Here is an 18,645-nt window from a genome sequence, read left to right as displayed (position 1 = left end):
AACCCATAAAAGTGGTTATATGTTGAAAATATAGTCATCAAATGCCATTAAAATAAAGGTTATATACTAACCTTTGGTGAGACGGCAAAACGTCTTTTCTGTTCTGTGCTCTTATCAGCTGCTCCAGCTGTGAACTTTAAGTTTGGAAGAAAGAAAAAGCCATAAGCCTCTGCTCCATTAAATATATTTTACTTTATTTTACTCATAAATCTCCACTAAATCCACATCCAGACTGAAGAGGTTGGACAGAAGAGGTACATTAATGTTTTTTCCCGAAAAGCCTGTGTCAACTCATAACCAAAATCAGACTAATACTTTTAGACTGAATACTGTAACTTATTGGAGGACTGCCGTCCGCAATGAACCCAAACATCTCTGCTTTCACTGTCAGTGTAAATGTGCTTGTTTGCACTCTGCCACCCAACTGGAGTGTTTTCCTCTCTAAAAGGTCCCCCATTAAACACACGCTAGCTTTGTTTTTCTTGTGATTGAAAAGCACAATAAATGTCAGAGTTTGTCTCTGTGACACTCATGTAGGAAACATTAACAGCTCTCATGTTACATTAGGATATGTGAGGACTGTAATAATGGCTCTAATGTGGACTGAATAATGTCATCCAATGGGAGAGCCGTGATCACAATCAGATTAACTGTAAACATGATAGATTATTTAGATCGATTTGTTTAGACTGTATTAATCAATACAAAATAGCCACAAAGCTAAACTGCTTTACAGGTAACTTAAACAAGTCTCTCTCTGCTACCAGAGAATTTTTGGCATTCATGTTTAAAAATGACTAAAATGATTAATCAGTTATCAAAATTGTTGCAAATTAATTTTCTGTCAATCTACTAATCAATTAATCAACCAATTACTTCAGCTCTAAACGACTATAATGAGGGTCAATAGGGGCCCAAAAACAAACTTTTGTCCTAGGAGCCACATAGGAGGTGAATAGTGTACTGTATGTACTGTATTTATCTACATACATTTAACAGAATGTTTACTTTTCATGTAAAATATTTTATCATTATAAAGCTTAAGTAGCACAGTAGAGTCACAACAGAAAATAGTGACTGTGTGGATATTTATCTCAATTAAACATGGTTAAAAAAAACAGATTTGCTTCACCATTGCTGAGCTAAAATAGATCACACAGAGGTGTGTTCAGAGAGTCGCACCCACTCGCATTTCCAATTGACTTCATCCAATTAGTATACTGGAATGTTAAGATTTCTTCTTCTGCTCATCATTTTTCAGTCACAGAAGCTAAGACACCCACACATGGCAATCTTAGACTACAGGGTCATTACAAAAGATCATTCAATTAACTGAATGTATTTTAATTATCAGTCTGGGAGCTGATTTGAAGATGAACACATTGCTGTTGTAGGAAAGTAACTGCTGTTGCAAAATGATTGTTACAAAAGTAAGACACTATTACATTTCTCCCATTGATTGATGACCAATGAATCACCCTTCATGCCAGGGACAAAAGGGACAAAACTGATGGGTTTTTAAATTACCCAACACCACTTTCTATGTAATATATATATATATATATATTTTATTTTAAAGAATATATTAATCTGTTTGTGCTTCTTGTTTGCTTGTCCTTCAACCCATAAGTGCTATAAAAACAATGAATAAAAGCAGGTCTGCACTTAAGTTGATAAAAATAAATTGAGTACTTTCATTCTTTAGATACAAACTAAGGGACAAGACCATTAAATCATACAGAGACACAGGAGTCCAAATGAGCTGATATGCTTGGAATGATCTCTAAAAATGTTACCTAATCTTTTACAGGCCTTCAGGGTGTTTTTACTTTAAAAAAGAAAAATAATAAATAAATTTGAAGGACTTGGCAAGTATGTAAAATCTGAATCAACGCTGCCATCCAGTGGTGTTTGCAGATCACTACCACTGTGTAGTTTAAACAAGAGAGGAAGGAGGTTCATTTCTGACCTTGGAACCATTATATCATTACACATTCATTACATAGTCTCACTACAAGATCCATGGTGGTATCAGGAATTAACTTTTAATTTAAACTTTTAAAGTCCTTAAGGTGCTCAAAAAAAATGAAGATTTGAACTCCTGCAATTCCATGAGAACCAGGTAAACATTCATCTGCCGAGGAAGGCCATGTGATATGATCAAAATCTCAAGAACAGCCTCTGAATGGATCTTTGTGGGGAAATATTTCTCCAAAAGAAAAAAAAGTCTGAGAAATCTTATTTGGAACACTTAATGTTTATACATGTTAAAAAGAAAGATTCTGAACACAAACATGCTATAAAAAAACATAGCATGGGTTATCCAGTGACACATAACAGTAGTTATTCTTTATTAAGGATTAGGATGTCTGTTAGGATTTTTTTGGTGGGGGGGGCTTATAAAAGTCATGTTAGGACTTATTTGTGGAACAGGGTCACAGATTTGTAATGAAATCTGCAATGACGTTACTTTAGCTGTCAAATTGTTCTTGTATTTTGATGTGGGAGTTATTATTTTTCATTTCTTAAATTGTGGTGATGTTTTTTGGATTTAATGATTGTATTGTTTAGTTTTTATGGTGAATATCTTGTGTTTCTTTATGTTTCTCTGTCTTCTTTGCATCATGGAACCATGTTCTCACTTTAACATCTTATCCCTTGGATCTTTGTTTTTGTCTGTAATACATAAATAAATCATATCATATCAATCATAGACTCACGTACATGTTTTTATTTCAGTTGCTTACCTCTGTTTACTTCTATTTTTTGTTCCCTAACACATAGTCTCTTGCTTTGTGTGTTAACAGTCCTTTGGTTTTTGAGTTTTGGGGAAATACTTTTAGAATGATACTCAGTACCAGCCACCTGTTGACCCAGTTATCCAGTGATGACACAATGAGGACTTGCATCACATCTAGCTTTTGCACTGCTCATTTTTACACGACCGCTGCTGATAGATAGGACTCATTGCCTAATCTTGCAGTCTTATCTATATTGAACGATGTCAGTTATCAGTACGCAGTACAACAGGACTGAAGTTGGGTGAGCATTCCAGGGTGAGGCCTCTGGCAGGTGACACTATTCTAGGCCTGACCAAAACAAGCTTTAAACTGCCTTTTAATCCTACTCTGAGCCAAGCAAAGAGCAGATACTCATCTCTTGACCTGGCCTTATATCTACACTGCATCTGCTTAGGGTAAACTGTCGTGGCTTGATAGGCAGTATCATCTTAATGCCATGGCCCACTCAGTGTTCCAGCCATCATCCCTGCTTATAGCTCCACTAGACTATCAAAATCTTTAACACCATTCTCTGACCTAAAGCATCCTTTAAACCTACTCTTATCCAAGGAAAGATCACATACTCGGTCGCTTGATCCAGCTTTATATCTACATTGTATCAGCTTAGGTTAAACTACAGTGGCTGGCCCCACTGGCTGATAGTCAACCTTATCTGAATGCCATGGTCCACTCAGTTATCCAACCACCATCATCGAATAACTGGTTCCACTGGTCTTACCATTAGCCATAGTTAGCAACCCCTTTGGTATGAGAAATCTCTCTTGAATTGAATTACAAGAGAAAAGAAAGTGTTTGTCAGGTCAACAGGTGGGCACCCTCGGTGTTTTGTTGCATTGGGCCAATGACAGCAAGAAAGCTCAACAGTGTTCGGGCGTCCCAGAAGTCTTTACCTGCACCCTCAACACAAACTCTAGCAGGTTATATTAACTTTTGTCGACAGTATCACCAGCTAACATCATCAGCTTACAGCATGTTAAGCAACTACTAGCAGCTAACACCATGTCAAGCTAACAAGCATGTTGCTACCACCACCAGCATGTTGCTCAACCACCAAGCAACAGCCAATCACCCTCAGCTAACTCACCTTAGCATGCAACAAAGCATCCTGTCTACCACATCACATCAAGCTAACTAGCATTCTAATAATATGTTAGCTAACATGCTGCCTGAGCCACCAAATGAACCAAGCACAAACAACCTGTTAAGCTAACTGGCACATTAAGATAACTAGCATCCTAAACTAACTAGATATACTGCCTGAGCCACCAAATAATCAAACAATCCTTTAAGATACTTCATTTTATTTATTTATTTATTTATTTTTCTTGTTGTAGTTTTGTTTGAGTTATTGTAAATAAATAAAAAAGATAAAAAAGATACTTCATTTTGACATTCAAAGCATACACCTATGTCTTACACCATTAGCCAACAACAAGCTAGCTAACAGCCAAAATCATGCTAAGCTCTACACTGTACACTATGTAATTGCTTGCTGATTATACTACACAATATAACTACTGTACATACTGTTCAGTCTATTTATTGCACACTATAAATGGCATAGCTACTTCCTAGAGTAACAGAATGCCTTTCTTGTCATTGTACGGCAGTACAAAGACATTGAATGTGCAGCTTCCTGAAATGTGCTAGATAAGAACAGGCTATAAATAGAACTTACATGAATAAATAAATTAAAAACACCACTGTACATTCACGGATCCATTTTTGCATACTTAGATGCACATGATTATACATGTACATACTACTAGTAACACACATACACATCAAGAAAAACTAAACTAGTATTGATGGTAAACTTACCGACATTCACAGAAGTCAATTAACTGTACTGACTCTGTTCATCTAGTATGTTCAGCTGCTATTAATGCTGTACATGCTTTCACTGTACTTGTTAATTGGTTTCTATTCATATCACATTCACATCCCTTCTGATTTGCTACCACTGATGTGCTGTTCATCCTGAATATTCTGCACATACTGCTCATTCTGTACATTTACTCATCTAATTACATATTATATATATTTATATATAATTGCCACTGTTTGCACTGGTTAGATTCTAAATGCATTTTGTTGTACTGGTACGTACTGTGTGCAAAGACAAGGTGGAATCTAATCTAAAAAATTTAATCTGAAGTATAAAAAGGTCAGAATAAGGCCATGTCTCCTGCTTTAAATCATGCAAATTTACCAAGGTCGAAATGGTTGTTTGTTTTTATGTCTCGTGAAGCAGACATTGTGACGCCTCTCCCATTGTCTCGGAGGCTGCCTTCTGGCAACTGGCTGACAGTCGAGGGTCATCGGTGTAATGTGGTTCACCTGAGCCTGCCAGGCTATAAAAGCTGGCTCATGTGCTCACTGTCTCTCTCTTGCTGACATCCACCCTGCATCATCTTCTTTTGGTTTGTTCTAAACACCTTATTATTGATTGTTTTGTCTTAATCTTAGTTTTAATAAATGTCATTTGTTTTAAGTATATTCTTGCATGGACTCCCTCTGTGTCACAAGCAAGTTTGTTACAGCATGTAACCAATGAAAGCCTTTTATCTTTGGTCCTACCTTGTTTATGTTTTTTTTTTTTTTTTTTTACATTTTTTCTTTAGTTGAACTAGCATTTGTTTCTTTTTTCCCCTTGATTACATCACTATCTTTTGGACTGTCCTTTAGGTTTCCAGAAAAGTAGCCACCAGACTGTCAATCAAGTTACCTGATTTGTTTTTAGATTTAATTGATACTATTGACATGAAGAACCATCTAGTCCAACTTCAACAACACAGAATAGACACCAAATTAAAAAGTCTGAAAGCAATGCTAAAATATTTTACCCATATGTGGCTATTCACATTGTTATTTCGTATTTTTGTACATTTTGTGTGTTCATAAGTTTGAACCTGAACTGATTTCTGTTAAAGATTTCAATCTAGTTATTTACACTTTGTTTATTTAATGGCCTTGTGTGGCAACATGAATGTGTTTCTCAGTATTTGTCCAGTAGATGGAGTTCTTCATTCATTTTCCTCCTGCAGTCTTGCATCATCTGAATTTATCACCTGACTCCAGATTGTTATTTTTTAAAATTATTTTTCTGTGTCTCCATCGAGCCACGCTAACTGAAAGGAGAGATACTGTAGAAAAGAGGAAAAGGGTAGAGTCACATGGTACTTCTCACCACATATGACTTTCTTTTCTCTAACAATACGTCTATTTTGAGAGGAATTGAACATATACCTTGACGAGAAAAGATCCAGACTGTAAAGGTGTTTTCTATTTTGTCAAAAAAAGAACTGAAATGGTCTTATTTGAAAAATACACAAATTGAAATGATATAGAAAAAGGTTTGTTCTTGCTTTAAATGTCTTGAGTAGAGTTTCACTGTTTTCTGAGGTTTTATTGGCAAAATAATAAATTGATTAATCAAGAAAATAATCATCAGATTAATCAATAATGAAAATAATTGCTGTAGTCTTGAGTTGCTTAGAAGATGTGTTATTTTTAGATACATTGATCTGTGTGTGAAATCCTAAATTAGTTATTTTACTTTTAAAATTAGGCGCGTTTTGTAATAAATCCTTGTAGTGGCTTCTTTGTGCTGTTAATTATTTTGTAAAGAGTAACTGTGTCATGTCTTGAATATTGAATATCTCACTAGAAGCCTTCAAATATACCCATGGTGATGCTGTTTCTATAGGTCAACCTCTTCTATGTGTCCCCAGGGACAAATAAAGGACTCATTTATTTACACAACATTATGAGCCCACAACACTGAAAGGTCTCTATTCTCAGACCTCATTTTCTATTGATATATATACACAGTGGTAACAACTGGCCCGAGTACAAATGTAACAATTACCAACAGAGGTCAGTTTTGTTCTTACTAAACTAAACACAGTGGTAGTTTTCATTCATTCAGTCATTCAGTCATTCAGTGAAATTAAGTGTTTCATTCATAATAGACATTCAAATGTAAAGGATCTAAATAGTGACACAAAGCCACAGTCTAAAATACTCTATTACACGAAAAAAAAACCCACAAAAAACAAGTGAGTATTAAAAGTCAGGACTCATGCAGATTATATATATTTTGTACATGTTTACATACAAGGTCGTTGGCATTGCTCAGTTTTTGTTGGATGCTTACCATCAGCGTATGAGTATGTTTAATTTGTTAAGTTTATATCTGATTTTGTGTGTTTGACACAGGTGTCTAAAATACCATGTATTGACTTGCTTTCCTTTTGTTTTGTTCTTGACTCTGAAGGTAATGTAAGCAGTGTTTTGTAAGCCCATGTGGGCAGGGCATCTCTTCTCAAAAATACAAATTCATTCATACAGTTTATATTACTGCATAACAATGATTGCTAGCTGTAAAATAAAATAAATATAGTGAAATAAAAAGTACAATATTTTCATCTGAAATGTACTGATGTAGCATAATATGAATAGTAACTCAAGATTGATTAACTCAAGTGCAAATCTTACTTTCCACCTCATGATTTAGATGACAAAATGACAAAACTATAGCTGAGAAAGCTCAACGCTTTGGACAACACGAGCAAATAGACAAAACGATGAAACTTTATTAATCCCCAAATGGGATGCACAATAACAAAAGATACACAAGTGCAAAACAGCTCACAACAAAACATATTCCCACAACAACACTAACACATTCTAAGAGGACATTAGTCCAGATCCTATCCACTAAGAAAAACAAAAACAATGAAAGATAATACCGTCAATCAATGAATCAATAAAAAGCCAACCATACGTCATGCACTTAAAAATCCAAGACATTCTGAGTCTTGAGGTTTAAAAGCAGCCATGTAGTATCACTGACAAGTAGTTAACTTCTGCTTATTGTGACTCTGATAAAACTTATGTTCTGTACGACTTACAGCGTTTCTCTGTTTGCTTGTGTTTTCTGTATTCGCAGCTCATTTCTTTGAGCTGCATATGTGTTGTCAAATTACATATTACATATACAAAGAACATATGTGTTCTCAAAGTGGCTCTAATCAATGTTTTTATAACAACATGTATGAAATGACAATCAGTAATGGGTTGGTCGTGGCTCGTAGTGATGGACCTACAGAGAATGATCAGCTCCCCTCGGCTTTATGGAGCTTTACAGCAAGTTTCAGCTCATTGTTTAGCTGCAACTTCCCTGTTTTGGTTCACTCTCAGCGCTCTCATAGCAACGTTTTCGGTTTTAAGCTGTTTTCAGAGGAAAAAGCTCTAAAAACCCACCTGCTCAGCACTTAACTGCAAACAACACGATGGAGTGTATATTGGACACACATTAACCAAGTGGGAGGACTGTGGATTTTGGCCCTGTTTACTAACATTGTAAGTGCATTATGACGATATCTTCAAATGGCCAGTATGAACAGGAGGAATGATTATAGCAAGAAAAACCTATTTCAATGTTCATTTGGACACCTGAAACTTGAAAAATTATAAACCCGTCCTTTAACAGCATTGCCATGACGAGCAAGCTGGTGAAGTTACCCAGCAGGAAAATGTCAGGTTCCACTGGGAAATTAATCCCATGGATGTGTGATAAAATACTGCATACACTCTGCCAAAATGTATTTATATACTGGGGCAAAACCAGGTGGAACTATAGGAATTTACCTTCATCTAAGCCACATCTAAAGCAGAGAGGTGATGTAAAATGTTTAACTGAATAACCTTGCGAAATCAGAGTAGATGTAACCCCGTCTCTGCGCAGGTCGCTCCATAACTTCACGTCCAGATTTATTCCCAAATCTCTCTCCTATCTCGTCCTAGATTTATCTGGTTCAGGCTCAGAGGTGGACATGACAGAAGAGCTTTATACACTCTAGAAATAGTTGATCAGAGAGACAAAGTTGTTAAAGATATGACATAGGGGGTAAGTTCCACAAAATGTACTCTAACAAAGTCTCTCAATTAGTTTCATCTATATTTAGATGCTCTGAATCATATCATGAAGTCAGAAAGAGAGAGAACATGCAATAAATATTACATTTTTATTATACACGCTAAAGATATTGGCCTGAATCATCTATGTTTTATGATGTAACAATCAAACTTACGCTGACCACTGCTCTCCCATTATATAACATTATTCAGTCCACATAAGAGACATTATTATTACAGCCTTTAATGTACTATGAGAGCTGTTAATGTTTCCCTCCATGACTGCCGCAAAGACAAACTCTCGGACATTTATTGCACTTTTCAATCACAATGACTCAAACGCACGAGAAAAACGAAGCTGGCGTGTGCTTACTTGGGGTCCTTTCAGAGAGGAAAGCACTCCAGTGTAAATAGTGTAATTACATGTCTTCCTTTTGGGTGGGAGGGAGGGTAAATTGGTATAATCAAGGCAGCAGTTCAGCCTCTGGCATTGATGTTAGAATGAATTAGGACAGGGCCTCACTGAGATTTTTGCCCCCTGGGTATTTAATGAATACATACTTCTCCCCCCAAATCACATCCTGCTGATATACTGGCGAGCCAGTCTTGTGACTGCATTGTACAACTCGCACTGGGAGATGAGTAGTGCAGGAAATTTGTAGGTATTTATACATCAAGCTGGTACACCAGAAGAATAAACAACCCAAATGACTTCTGTTACGTATTTTTGTCACTTTCAGACAGAGTATGTCTGTGTTAATCTGAAACCTATTTCTTTCTTGAGTTTCTACCTTTAATGTCTTAGTTTATGTACTACTGCTACAACTCCTTTAGATTATGCTATTACATTTTGAATATTTATGCACATTTCAAGGTCTATATTTATATTCTGGAGCTCTACTGGAATATCTTTGCATGATTTACAATTCAAAAAACTCCTTATTTATTTTATACTGGCCCTTTATGCAGCCCTTGAGTTCAGCCTCTGTTTGAAACAGGCCGTTTTAGCTCCTGTCTCTTTAAGGCCCGCCTCCCGATGAGCCCACTCTGTTCTGATTGGTCAACTTTCAGGAAGCTGCCTCTCAGCTAACTTACAGCGGCTCTGGAGGCTACATAAACAAACAGTAGTATCAGGATTTCACTTCTTTTTCTTGTTTTTTACTCAAAATAGAAACTTCTCAAATACAACCGTACATGTTTGAGCAAAATCTGATCCGGAATATGCAACCTTAGCAACAACCTTAGCAACAACCTTAGCAACAAAGGCTACTGAACGGACGGCCGTTTGTAGGCATGCACAAACAATCTGATGTCAGTTCGAGGAGGAAGTAGAGGTAACTTTGTAAAGTGTTCAGAGCAGGCTGAAGCCCTGGCTTTTGACCTGCAGGGAGTATTTTTACATACATTCACCTCAAGTTTTGGATCTTTGACCACATTCAACACAGACATCTGACATCATAACAGTTTAAGATAAGTAAAAATCACAAAAAGCATCTTGTGTCCCCTTTCAAAAAAGAGATATTCTACATATTTAGTCCATTTCCCTGACTCTATTTTAATACTCAGCTTTAGTCTGATGTAGTGGCCTACCACCTGGAGGTGAGGAACCTGCAAAGTGCTGTTACAGTAGGTGGTTTTGGGGGGTAATGAGTATTTTATGCTCTTTGTATGTACAAACCTGAAAACACATGGCCAGTAAATGTGGCAGGGGGATGTGTAAAACAAAACACATATACAACCGTATCTGCAATAACATCTGTCACACTGTCTAAACACCAAGAAGACTCATAATTCATAAAAGACAGATTTGCTCATTCTGAATATGCACAGAAGCTAAAACAACAATGAATAAAACTAAATTACAAATACAGTGATTTGATGAAATGGTCAAAGTCACCGAGCCTTCTTTGACAAAACACCACTATAGTGTATCTGATGGAGAAATATCCAGAAAAACCAAATATACTCAAATTCACTAAGTCACTCAGCTAATTCAGGTCAGTGTTTGAGAAGGTTTTAATTTATCTGGTAAACATGGAAATTTTATGCATCCCTCTCTGCTTTCAGTCTATAAATAGTCCCTGGTCGAGATATTTTTAGCACACAGCTCTTTTTTATGCGTCCTTGATGTTGCAAAGGTTCTAACTCACTGAAATGCTGTTTCCATTCTGTCGTTTTCTGTCTCTAATCTGGATCTGCAGCAAAACAGTCAAACTCAGTCTTTGATGAAGAGCTATTTATTACAGATGTATTTATTTAAGGAATGATTCAGCTAATCACATGTCTCTCTCTCAGCGTCACCCTGCTGAACGTTCAAATTCGACTTAAACCGTACAAGATACTGCAGGTCAATACTTATATTAATAGTTTAAGAGTAAATTTATCAGTATTACATTGCACAATTGCAGCATTTTATATTTTATCTAGAGTTCTTCTTCTTGTCGTTTTTGGAAAGCCCCTTAAACAGCATTTAAAGCATCACCACCATCACCACCCAATCACCAATTAATTTGTACAATTGAATAAAGCAAATATGCAAAGAAAAACTAATATATTAAATAACTTGTCTAGTGTGACAGTGACTTACAGTGGCAAACCCTCAGAGAAATCATCCAACTCTGCAGCAGCCCTACATACCTTTTTTCGGCTCTTTTACAGTAGCTTGTTGTTCTGGTTTTATGGTCAATGATTCACTATGAGCTGCTCTCATCAGCCCGAGCGGGTCCGTTAGCAGTGAAAATAAACCTCAGATAAACTCATTGTGCACTACTACAACTAGCTGGTGAAGAAAGTCGAACACATAGCAAGATAAACATTTTCCTTTTGAGTTTGTTGGAGAGTGAATACATACGTTTACTCGGTGACCACAACTCCCAAATTATTGCTACTTTTTCTCCATGTTAGTTGGAATGTAATAATTGGCTTCTGTTTGCCAACATGTCAGCAATAACAATGCAATATGTGTGTATGATTTGCATCTTTAAAGTCGCTGGGTAACACTTTACTTTGAGTCCCCCTATTTAGTATTAGTAAGCACAACATAAACGTTTAATATATGGTTTATAACACGCTATAACGCAGTTATAAGCATATATTAGAACATATATAGGTGTTTATAAATGTACAGTATCTGTCAGTGATTATAACTGCTCCTGTGTAGACATATTTTATATTATTACAACTGTGTTTTACTATATTGTCATTCATTATCAATAATAATTAATAATATTTTCATTAAAATGACACAAGGGTAAATTCTGTATATGGTCACCTTTTTTATAAATCACTTCAACCAGACTAGAAACTGAAATATTGATAAATACAACAACTACAACCACCTTTACTTCTAATGACCTATTTACTCTTGTTAATTCCTCTTGATTATAGCAACAGAATACAGACAAACCCTCTATGGAGACACCAATTTGCTTAATGACAAAGTTTTTTTGTTTTTTCTTAGTATTATTATTATTTACTTTTTAAAAAATCCATCTTTTTCTATGTTAGTATGGCTTAAAATCTCTCTTGTGTATCATATGCATTTGTACGGCTTCTCATGAAGAGAACTGTGTTTTCAAGGTTTCAGTTTTTAAAAACACATTAAAGACAGAGTTAAAACAGAAAAGGAAAAACACAGAAACAAGCTAACAGTTATGCTAACGTGCTAGCAGCAAACAGTCGCCTGTTTACTCATTCAGCAGTTACAGAGAAACAATTATCATTCATTTGGAGTCGTGTTTGTGTCCACCTAAGTCAATATTTAGTCTGTTTTAGCTCTAATTTGCTCTCAATCAACTTCTGAGAAAAATATCTGCCATTTGCTGACTGTTCAGTCTTTTTTGTGTACTTTAACAATAAGCTAAAAGAGGCTAATAAGCTAAACAACATCACAGCTGCAGAGTGTCATTCCACATTGCAGTTATTTGATTCAACGTTAGTATCAAAAATATAGATTATTTCAAGCTTAAGAGCCCCTCTATACTTGTTTTTTTGGGAAAGGGAGGCATTACTCACTTCTTACTCACGTTTTCCTGACCACTATGGAGACTCAAGCGATAGCCCTCCCTGTCAAAACATTTCTTTAACCCTTAGGCTACTGCTGACCCCTTTTATGTGGCTGCACAATGCCCTCATCCAGTCTCCCAATCGAATGCATTAGACTAACTGCTTCAATGCACCAAACATGGAATAGATGCCGCATCAGACAATGGTTATCCCCCTGCCTTGAGCTACTGTACATCCATTCCTGTTTAAAGGCCTCTTTTTAGACGTCGAGGTCAAGTCAGCCGTGTCGCTACATACAATAATACTTTTCAGATGTCTTCTTTTCTTGACAATTGACCCCTAAGTGTAATGGCATGTTGAGGGGGTAATTTTTTTGGACAGTGCCTTGGTTCATTTGTAATTCACAGCTGTCATATTTGCGTCAGCTCTCTACTGAACCACTTCTCATGTTAACTCTTTCAGCTGGAGTCTTTCTGTTCAGCTAATAAGCAACAGCATCACGCATGTTCTCTCATGATAACCAGACTGCTGGATGCTTTTTAAAATGTGTTTTTAGTTTAGTGTTGTAGGATTATTGCATTTTGCTGAGGCAGCTTTTAGTTTTGATGTTTTGAGCTGAGAGCAGCTAAAAATGTTGATATCATTCTTTTATTCTTTTTAACTTTTATTCAGAAAAGACAAACTGTATATAAACATTTATATGCAGTCCTGCATATACAGGTGTTATATATCTACACACATACATATCTGTATTCACCCATATGACCACATATATTCAACAAACACATACTTCTACTTCACTCCGTCACCAATTTACCTGTTTAACTTTCCTACATATGCTCATTTCACACTCTGTTAGGTACTAAACTATATACATTAGAAACAAGGGAGCTTAATATTCTGCTATTCAACAAGAGGAAAGGAGCATGAAACATTAGTAGAGTCATATAAAGTCTGCTCACGTTGGAGTTATAAATTCAGTACATTTATCCCAAATTTGATGAAATTTGTCTTTTTGGATTCTCAAAGAGTACGTCAACTTTTCCATTTTAAATATGTCAAAAATAATTTTGCGCTACTCTTCTAATGTAAGCTGACTGTTAACTGGATTTAGCCAGTGATCGATTTTTTTACTTGCTGCCAAAAGGGCCTGCAGCAGCTTTATATCCCTCCTCTGTTTCACAAACAAAACTAGACCCAGATAAAAAGAGTCTCCAAGTTTAGAGATATAAATTCAGTACTTAATGTTCTGTGAAGACCTTTCCAGTATTCGTGTTGTATATTTTTAAATGTAAACTTAAAACCTCTTCTGGTTAGAATATTTTATGACCATTATTTATTTTATTTAATCATTTATTTTATTGTGTTTATGTTGTAAAATGTTTTAACTGTCATTGTCTTGTATCGGTTTTACTTTATTACGCCTCCGCGCCAGCGACAGCCGAGGCCGTCCGTCCCGTTCTCGTGAACGCGATATCTCAGGAACATGTTGAGGGAATTTCTTCAAATTTGGCACAAATGTCCACTTGGACTCAAGGATGAACTGATTACAGTTTGGTGGTCAGAGGTTAAAGGTCAAGGTCACTGTTACCTCACAAAACACGTTTTTGGCCATAACTCAAGAAGTCATATGCTAATTAATTATGCTAATTATTAAGTTTGACACAAATGTCTAATGGGATAAAATGATGAAGTGATGACATTTTATATCCAAAGGGTCAAAGGTCAACTTCACTGTGACATTGTAATATTCTGCAAAAACACTTTCTGACCATCAGTCAACGCCATATCTCAGGAGCAGAAGGGGAGATTGTGACCATATTTCTGCTGGCGGGTTGAAGATGTGTGTGAAGCCTCCATGTTTTAGAATTTGTAGCTTCTTTGCAGCAACATTCATACCTGAAGCATCGTTTACTGTCATGGCAACAACTTTGTGTTCTATCAGAATCTGATTTAATGGCCGAACATGTGAACACATACAAGGAAAATACCTTTTATTAAACGCCTTCAAAGTCTTCACTACAAATATTATATGAGTCTGGACAGACATGGATGAAAACTCCAACTTGACTGGTTGGCGGAGGCATAAAACCATGAGGAGGTATTTTTAGTTTTAGATCTATTTTTTTTGTTACAATATATCTTTTATTACTATTTTCCATTTTATCAAACTGTAGATACTATAAGCAACGCAGTCCACACATTTCATCACTCCCCCCATCCCAGGCCACAAACAAACAGACAGACGAACAACAACAGCGCTTCAATTATATACAGTGAGCCAAAATGATGTATTTACCAAAAATCCATTAAACAATATTTTTCATAACAAAACATCTACTTTTTTTCATTGTGCATTTTCCAAATACAAGATAAAAAGTGACCAAAAATCACAGATTTTTATTATTATTCATCTTTTTTTCAGCTTTTCATCTTATTATCAGCTTGTCCGTCATCTGTAAAGCACTTTGAATTACATTAACTGTATGAAAGGTGCTATACAAGTAAAGTTTGATTGATTTATTGATTAGACCTCTGCTGCTACTATGTATGTAAATGATAACACATCTACACATCTATACTGTAGCCAAGCTAGATGAGATAAAGCCAAACAGCTTGCAGTAGAGCACAAGACACTTGTTGGTGAAAAATGATTTTTTTGTGACCAGTGGACGGTCTGTAGCTCAGCTCTGGAGATGCTGTGTAGCATCAGTCTGAGGTGGAGCCATGTTTGACATGACTGTGACACATTTATACCCACAAACCAGACAAATCTGGTGCAGATTTGGATTCATGTTGTTGCTGGCTTAAACTGCAATAAGACATAAGAGCTGAACATTTGAAGCACTGGTGGCACCTTCTTTAAGATGTCAATCATGATGCTGTCAGATTATTGATGATAATATTTGATCCAGAAACAAGATTTGGACCACAGTATTCAGTCTCAGTCTTTACCTGCAGATTTACCATTTTTTTTAGATGTGAGGTGATTATTTAACAAAGGCATTAAATACATTTTAGAGGCACAGAAAACCTGTGGAGATAAATCAGTAAAACCTACCAAAAATGTCTATGTTAATAAAATATATTGAACAAAATGAGTAAAAAGGCTGAGACATCTTTAAAGTGACACGATTCAGGTCCTGAATTTCTAAAATCGTGAGCCGACTCACCAACGTACATATATGTAAATGTACAAGTATGAACCTGATAGGCAGCAGATACTGATAAGATTACCTTCAGCAGATTTACAATCTACTATAATAACAGTATATATTTCATCTTTACTCAGGTAAACAATCCCCCTGGAATTAAAAATGTCTTTTTGAAGTTTCCTGGCTAATTAAGCAGCATCCGAGCAGAAAAAGAAGTGAAATATAGATTTGCAGCTGAGAGGATGAAGTCAGTTTTCTCCACTTGCCGTCATAAGACATGCATGTCATTAATAAATGAAAGGAGAAAGCTTACTGACCTCAGTCTGACCTTTAGTCAAAGTGCCCGACCTCCTATCAAATGTCACCCACTACTGTTTTCTGTGGCGGAAGACTGCTGACGTGTCTAATCGACTTCTTTGAGGACATTGAATGAGAACTGAATTGACCAGACTGAGGTTAAATTTGTCTGAACTGGACTGATGAATTAAATTATTAATATTTATCTTTCCCATTATGAAGGAACAAAAAGCCTCCCCCCCCCCCACCCCCCCATTATGTCCATCATTCAGACTAAAGCCAAATGCTTTCAGAAACCAACAGGACTTTAATAAATAATGTATTGAGGTCTTTTCTTCCTGTGCCATCCTAGCCTACTTTCGCAGTTACCTGTTGCTCACCATGATATCTCCCAGATCATACATTATTCATGGAGCTATTCTGCGTATTGAATGCATACAATATGGCATCAGTTCACCATCATTTCAAAACTGTTTCTCTGCTTATGTGTCCAACAAGAAGGAGCATGCACATGTGTGAGGAATAGAAATATCATCCACATGGTTGTAGTGATTTGTAATGTATTCATACAGAGACCACAACATACACACACACACACACATATACACACATACAAAGCCCTGATGTTTGAGAGTGCAGTGCATCCTTACCCTGGCAGTTGCTGTGTGTATCCACGGAGACAGATGTCAGCAGAGGCGTCAGGCTGAGAGGTTTCCGCCGAGAGGTAGAGCATGCCTTGTCCGCATCACATTCACAGACCACCCGAGGAGCAGCGCAGAGCGAAGAGCCAGGACTCCACAATCTGGGTCATTGCCGCTGGAGCCATCCTTATGGGGAAGAAGGTAGCCGCGGAGGGGACTGCAGACGTCACAGGCCCACATGGATCCTAGCATCCAGCATCCACGGTCGCATCCTCCGTCCGCAGCTGCTTCGGATCCAGATGCAGTCAATTCCACTGAGACTCAGACGAGGGGAAAATCCATGAGATTCTCACATCCACACACGACGAGAGGAGCTTTCTGCTACGAGAATATAACCTTGTCTGCACGAAGCATCCCTGCACTGTCACTATTTCTCCTCCTCCTCCTCCTCCTCCTCCTCCTCCTCTCTGCCTCTGCCTAATTCACGGCTTTATCGCTCTATTTCTGTCTTTTCTCTGATGCTCACCCATGTTTCCACTTCGCTGCTCTCTCCCTCTCTCTCTCCCCCTCTAATTCTCAGCTGTGTCTCAGTGTTCTGCTCAGCCCGTGCCCAGAGGATGTTGAACATGTGTTCAGGGTGGGGGTTGGGGACTGCTGACTTCATAGGTGGCACGCTTACTTCCCACACCGATAGGTTAGGAGAGGATAGCACTGTGCACTTGCTTTTTTTTTTTTTGGGCACAGCGGCAGCGTCTAACTGGCAGCTGCTTTTGTTAATATCTGCTTGGCCTCTTTTCTTGTAAATGTTCCTGTTTTTGAATCCTTGAGCAGCCTTAGATGAGATTAATTGTCACACTGGACTTCGAATCTGTGGGGCAGTGAAGTAGGAGAGGGAAGAGGGAGGTGATTTCTATATGTTGTGATGATAAGATCAGCTTAAACTGCCCTCTGCGGGACCAGCAGAGGGTAAAAAAAAAAACAAACCCTCTGCAGCACAAGAGTGTTCTTGTTCCAGCTTAACACTATTTCTTCTTTTTAGACAGACAAGAGAAACATCTCTACATTATACGACAGGAGCAGAGGGAAAAGAGAAGATATGGGAGGCAGTGAGTGTAGGAAAAAAATGGACAAACAGAGAGAAGGGGGGGGGGGGGAAAGGGAGAGGGAGGGGGGGAGAACAGGGAAAGCAGCAAGACAGAAAGAAAGAGGAAGAGGGAGATAGAGAGAGAGAGAGAGAGAGAACAGAGAGCCTTGGAATATTTATAGAAAGCTGGAGACTGATGTAAAGAAATAAGCTCCTCTATTTCTGTGCTGTGACACTTGGTCGCATCTCGGATGATACGCTGTCAGGCGAAGTCATATCAAAGCAATCCTATCGTGCTTCTGCAGCGAGGATGCACATTAACCGCAGCAGCATGCAGGGAGAAGATACACATCTTTATTCCTTTATTCCAACATCAAACACATAAATGTATTCACCGTCATCGGCATCATTCATTCATTCAGTGAATCTGCTGTTGAATGTTAGCAAAGTGCAGTTAATTAATCAAGGAAATGATGGCCTTGTGACAATCATAAGACTGAGTCATATAACCAATGAGGTTATTCGGGAGGGAGAGGAAGGAGAGGAAGATAGGAGGGAGGGGATTTTGGGGAAATATGAAATTCACTTGTTTTATTTATAGTCTTGTTTATTTCCTGGGAGGTGACGTTGTCAAATTGAAAATCTGATGCAGCTTGCTGAGGGAAAACCAACAAAGCCAAAATGGATTTTATGAGCGAGATATGCAATCGGGGTTGCAAATTTAAAAACGTGCATGCATA

General features: G+C 37.3%; 1 protein-coding gene across 2 annotated transcripts in view; it reads right to left on the bottom strand.

The window, feature by feature from the left end:
* The window catches only part of LOC137192352 (nck-associated protein 5-like), a 98,163-nt gene extending 80,090 nt beyond the window's left edge, over window positions 1–18,073 (bottom strand). Inside the window, exon 1 of one of the 2 annotated variants that reach the window (XM_067602951.1) lies at window positions 16,831–18,073. The gene's annotated coding sequence lies outside the window, so the exon portion shown is untranslated. The remainder of the gene's footprint in view (window positions 1–16,830) is intronic. The other variant, XM_067602950.1, reaches the window with a different exon arrangement.
* Between the last annotated feature and the right edge of the window lie 572 nt (window positions 18,074–18,645).

This window comes from Thunnus thynnus, chromosome 11, assembly GCF_963924715.1.
Source record: "Thunnus thynnus chromosome 11, fThuThy2.1, whole genome shotgun sequence".
Classification (NCBI taxonomy): Eukaryota; Metazoa; Chordata; class Actinopteri; order Scombriformes; family Scombridae; genus Thunnus; species Thunnus thynnus.
This window is presented reverse-complemented; position numbering and strand designations above follow the sequence as displayed.